Source organism: Nicotiana sylvestris, chromosome 7 (genome assembly GCF_000393655.2).
Source record: "Nicotiana sylvestris chromosome 7, ASM39365v2, whole genome shotgun sequence".
Lineage (NCBI taxonomy): Eukaryota > Viridiplantae > Streptophyta > Magnoliopsida > Solanales > Solanaceae > Nicotiana > Nicotiana sylvestris.
This window is the reverse complement of record NC_091063.1, coordinates 19,211,765-19,217,913: the sequence shown is the minus strand read 5'-3', so window position 1 is coordinate 19,217,913 and position 6,149 is coordinate 19,211,765. Positions and strand designations below refer to the sequence as shown.

General features: G+C 37.1%; 1 long non-coding RNA gene across 1 annotated transcript; it reads left to right on the top strand.

Moving 5' to 3' along the window:
• The first annotated feature begins 702 nt into the window (after positions 1-702).
• On the top strand, positions 703-5,273 carry LOC138873251 (uncharacterized). Its single transcript, XR_011401193.1, has 2 exons — positions 703-979; positions 4,988-5,273. It is a non-coding gene; the product is annotated as an uncharacterized lncRNA (long non-coding RNA).
• The last annotated feature ends 876 nt before the right edge of the window (positions 5,274-6,149 follow it).

The following is a 6,149-nucleotide window of genomic DNA, read 5'->3' as shown; positions in this document are numbered from 1 at the left end:
TAGGACCCGACTTAGTGCAAGAAGCTATTGACAAGGTCCAGTGATCAGATTGCTCACAACTCATAAAAGACAAAAGTCTTATACGGATAAAAGGAGAATGGACTTAGTTTTCACAATTCGGGGTAGAGTGTCCCAACGAGTTTTCTCTATGAAAGGTGTAATGTGATTTGAATAAAAAAAAAAGAGGTAAGTTGAGCCCAAGATTAAAAGGGTCACACGAAATACTAGACCAAGTGTGAGTTATGGCATATTGTTTGGCACTTCTTCCCGAATCGTCTTTCACAAATCAAGTATTTTATGTTTATGTGCTAAGAAAATGTGTAGAAAACTCCTCTCATGTGAGTGAAGCACCGATTATAGAGTTAAATGGGAACTTATTATATGAGAAGGAGCCGGTAGCTATTGTTGACGGACAAGTAAAAAAGTTACAGTCAAATAAATTGTGTTCGTGAAAGTCTTATGAAGAAACCATAGAATTTAAAAAGCTACTAGGGAAGCGGAAGATGTTGTCTGAGTATCCTCACCTATTTCAATTTACAGATACGTACTTGAGTTAAATTCGGGGACTGAATTTCATAAGGAGGGGAGAATGTAATACCTCATATTAAAGTTAGGGTATATTGGTCTTTTAATCCTAACTTAAACATTTTATTTATAAAAAAGAATCAGAAAAGAAAGAAAAAAAGAAAGGGAAAAACCTAATTGATAAAAAGAATGGGCAAAAGCCTGGAAGAGATGAACGACAACAAAAGAGGGATTTAGGGGAAGGAGAAAGAGGCGAAGAGCTTCTCGTAGAAATAGAAGAAATTACCAAGTCATACATAAAGTCTCAAATACACCAACTGAAATATTGACATTGAAGAGAAAGAGGGAGTAACGTTTGGGTCTGCAATTTCGGTGTGATGTAGAGAAGCAGGGAAAAGCTTTAAAGTTTTAACAAGTTTCTTTCAGCTCAAGCAGTATCAGTTCTTTTCTACAGGTTTGCTTGCCCTCATTCTCTGGTTTATAGAAAAATTTATTGGGTAGTGAATGTTGTATAATAATAATAATAATAATAATAATAATAATAATAATAACTATTATTGGCAGTGATTCTATTTAGTTTAGACTTGGATATCATGTAATGTTAAAAATTGAATGAAAATATTTTATGAAAGGTTGAAATCGATAGAGTATGGATCAGTTTAAGTGAAATACTCTTGACAAAAGCTATTTCTATAAGGACATGGTATAGTTATTAACTTAAATGAGCTTTAGAAGTTTTAAAAGCAGCCTGGTAGTTCCTTCTACAAAAATATTTCTTTAGGCTAAGAAATTTATAGATGACATAAGGAACATAATTAAGGCATAGAAGTACTCTCGGGTAGAGTGAGAAAATCCAATTGGACAAATCAAGAGTCAAACAAGAAATCATAAGGGTTGGTTATTTTGATTTGGTATGTTGATGGTTCACGAATGATACATAGATTGATTTTAACACAATTTAGGTGATTGAAGAAGTCGAACGGATTGCTTGTGGTGACACATTCGGTAATTCGGCACAAGTCTTATGAGTAGTAATCTTACCACAATTTGTGTTTTCATAACCTGCATGGTTTATATATGATTTTGAAAATAAATATATTACCGATGCTTGAATTTGCATGTGGGACAAGTTCTTTACTTGATATGATACCGAACCATTTACTTGAGATGTTTCTGATTAATCTAAATATTTTCACCGTTACTAGATATGTTTTACTGTTATTTGAGACATGATTACTGTTACCGAAATAAAATTTCCAGATTTGATAAGAAATGATATGCCCTTTATTATTTTGAAAATTCTTTGTACGAATATTTACAATTTACAAGAAAGAGTATAAATGGGAGGAGACTTTGAAAGATCCCGTAGCTAACGGCGAGTTCGTTAGACCTGGTGCACCTTGTATTTACAGATTACCGATTACAGTTATATCCCTCGCTTGTAACGATCCGACCGGACGTTTTGAGCTATTGCACTTTGCTCGCCAGTTCTCGGTCATGGCTTGCCCCGTGTGATGTATTATGACTTATGTAAATCGTTGGTTTTGATTTTCATGGTAATCGGAATGAATTTGGAAGAACAGTTCTCACTTGAAGCATGAAATTTGAAAGGTTTGATCAAGTTTTGACTTTTTAGTATTCGATCTCGAATTTGGATTTCTATGATTTGGTTAGTTCCGTTAGGTGATTTTAGAATTGGGAGCGCGTCCGAAATGTATTTTGGAGGTCCGTGGTAGATTTAGGCTCGAATTGGCGAAATTAAAAATTTGGCGTTTTCCGGTCGACAGTGAAAATTTTGATATCGGGGACAAAATGGAATTCCGAAAATGGGAATAGGTCCGTTGTGTCATTTGTGATGTTTGTGCAAAATTTCATGTCATTCGGACGAGGTTTGATAGACTTTTTGATCGAATTCGGAATTCGAAAGTTTTGGAATTCTTAGGCTTGAATCCGAGGGTGATTTGATGTTTCGATGATGTTTTGAGCATTCCGAAGGTTGGAACAAGTTTGAAATATGTTATGGGGTGTGTTGGCATATTTGGTCTGGGTCCCATGAGGTTCGGATATGTATTGGAAGAGTTTTTGGAAGATTTTGGCGTTTTGAGCATAAGCATGTAACGATCCAAAGGTCCATTCTAGAGATCGAAATTTGATTTTGAGACTTTCGGAATTTTAATAATGAATTATAGGAGTGATCTGGAAAGTTTGGTCTAATTTCATCAAGTCACGATTGGGTTTTTGACGCGAATCATGAGTTAATTGTTTAACGAGAGAAATGGATATTGCACTGAGCAAACGAGCTCTGAATTGAGTTTCGATTGATGGACTATCTTCGTATCATTATTTGTGACACATAGGAATAAGAATCATCGAATTCCGAGTTCGTATGATGGAGTTAGAGCCGTTTTAGTGAAATTAAAGACTGTTGGTGCATCAGATCTGGTGTGCACCTTTTAGCTACTAGATTGGACCTTTTAGCGACGGGAATTAAGCCTTTAGCGACCAGAATCGGATTTATTAAAGCCGTTACGTTTTTTTTAGCTCATTTTGACGTTTTGTTTTGTAAAAGAACACGGCTTGGGACGATTTTTGAGCAAGAAATCATGGGAAATATTGAGGTAAGTCACTTGTGATCATTTCTACTCCATAATATTGAATTATCATTGAATAATCCGACTAGATTACATGTTTTTGAGGTGTAAATTGGGGATTTGGATCTAGAGATTTGAAAATAAGATTTGAAGATTTGGAGGCCGAATTGTTATCGGAATTTAATAATTTTGGTATGGTTGGACTCGTGGTTGAATGGGTTGTCGGATTTTGTGAGTTTCGTCGGATTTCGAAGCGTGGGACCTGGGGCCGGGTTTGAGCAATTTTGGGATTTTGATGTTAAATTGGATATTTTCAAGTGGGCTTCGCTCCCTTAGCATATTTTAACGATTATGTACTAATTGTGGCTAGATTTGGAACATCCGGAGGTCGATTCGTGCAGACGAGGCATCACGGGCTAGAGTTTGGACCGGATCGATGTAAGTAATGATTGTAAATACTGTCCTGAGGGTTTGAAACCCTGTATTACACATCGTTGTGCTATTTGGAGGTGACACACACGCTAGATGACGAGCGTGGAGTTGTGCACCGTTGGGTATTGTGACTTGGTATGTACCGTACGATTGTTAAGTCGCGTATTTGATTTGAAACATTATGATATTCCATGTTCTAGAGATTGATATTATATTTTGGGTTGTATGCCATGTTTAAGGCCTTGTGCCGACCTGTTGAGACCCTTAAGGGCATTTTTACTATTTTTCCTCACTCTATTTGTTTTGAAAGCATATCCTCAATCATGTTTTTACCTGGTTATTGTTTAAATATGGTTTTATCACTATATTTCTTAGAAATGTAAAAAAATTTGGGTTGGGTTCCCTATTTTACTGATGGTCCGAGTGATCGTAAGTTGATGACTGAGATAGACCGAGGGTCTGATTGTGAGGTTGATGACTGATATAGACCGAGGGTCTGATTGTGAGGTTGATGACTGAGATAGACTGAGAGTCTAATTGTGAGGTTAATGACTGAGAGAGGCTGAGGGCCTGATTGTGAGGATTATATATCTATGGATCGGGCTGCACGCCGCAACAATATATATGTATATGGATCGGGCTGCATGCCACAGCGATATGTTGGATCAAGTTGCACGCGCAGTGATATAGCGCTTGGGCTGTAGGAGCCCCTCCGGAGTCTGCACACCTCCAGTGAGCGCAGTCGACTATATATATGGATCAGGATACACGCCGCAGCAGTTACTATATGGTACCTATTGAGCGTGAACGCTGAATGGTAGGAGTTGAGTCACGAGTGACTGAGAGGCTAGCCCGAGGGGCGATAGATATATACATGCACATGAGTGATGTTTGTTTGAGGAGCCTGATTATGAACTTATTGATTTTCACTTCTCTTTAGAGTGAGTTTCAATCGAATATGTTGATTTAATGACTGTTTTCACTCATCTTTATACTAAGCCTCTGTCGATAATGTTAGATAAATGTATTTAAACAACTTTCATTTAAGCTGGGGTTTATGAGATATTCAGAACTTAATCACTGATTTGGCTTTTGTTATTTCCACTGAGATTTTCTTGTTTGGAGGTGTTTATGACTCTTGTTTTGCCCGAGGGGCTGTTTACTAACTATGTTTTGCCCGAGGGGCCGATTATGGTTTTCAGCTCTTTTATTAAAATGGTATTGAACCCCTACTGAATTTGTTGGAAGGCATTTTAAATGATTTTTACCAAAAGTTGGATTTTAAAAGAGGCGATGACTCGTATTCTGATTTAGCAGCATGTGTGCTTATTGAGTTTAACATAAATGTGGATTCATTATTTTCTACTACTCAGTCTTTATTTACTCTTATTACTTACTAGGTTGGAGTACTCACATTACTCCCTGCACCTCATGTGCAGATTCAGGTATTTCGGAACTCGGTAGCGGGTGTCGGTTGCTCAGACGTGAAGTCATCAGAGTTAGCAAGGTGGTTGCACGATGTTCGCAGCACTACTTCCTCCCTCTCATTTTCATTTCTGTACTTAGTACATTTTACTGTTTTTGTTATATTCAGACCTTGGTAGATGCTCGTGACTTGTGACACCCCGATGTCAGGCTTGTGTAATTATTCTGCATTTTTCTTTTAAATGTTCATTATGAGATTAACGGTTTATAAATGGTATAAAAATAACTTTTAATGGAAAATGGTTGTGTCGGCTGACCTTGTCTTCACGAGAGGCGCCATCACGACCGGGTCAAGTTTGGAGTCGTGACATCGCTTGTGGGAAGGTAGAACTAGCATACAGTTACAGTTTTCCCTCGAGTATGGACCTACAGTTATATTTGACTCCTTTAACGAAAGGGTCCACACAGTGATACTGATTACATGATCCTTTCTTGGAAACCTCCCAAACATAAAGATTTGCTATGATAACGGGTTACCGAGTTTATTACCGATTTGTTAAATTGATTTATGTTACAGGGAACAAATGAATAGACTGATTATATTTACCGTTTTAGAAAGGGCATTCTAATGATATTTTCTGGTTAATATACTAGCATGCTTTCTGACTTGTCCCCATTAAAAACGATTGTGATTAAGTGTTATTACTCACTGAGCTAGCGACTCACTCCCTGCTATTTTTTACAGAGACATCAGTTGACGCGAGTGAGGATTTCATTAATTAGAGTACACGATTTGACAAATTTTTGGTGAGCCCCGCACTTGTTCGCGTGGGCGAAGTGTTTATTCACTTGTTATGTTCTTTTCTTTAAAACGCTTAGAGTCGCTCCATAGTCATTTTGTTAGTGTCATGAGTATTCGTTCATAATTTTAGACCTATGACTAGTATTAGACTCTCTTATAGTATTTTGGAGATGAATTTAAGATTATTGTTCTACAAGTAATTGATTAATAGTAGTGAGTAACTGTTTGATTAGTTGATGAAGAATATGAGATATTTTGGTTAATATAGGTTAGTTTTGTTGTTGATTTTTGAGACAGGGTAAATGTTTGGATAGTCCTAAAACAGGGGAATCTCTGCCCGACTTTCTGTAAATTTCCGTTAAGGCTTGCTTTGG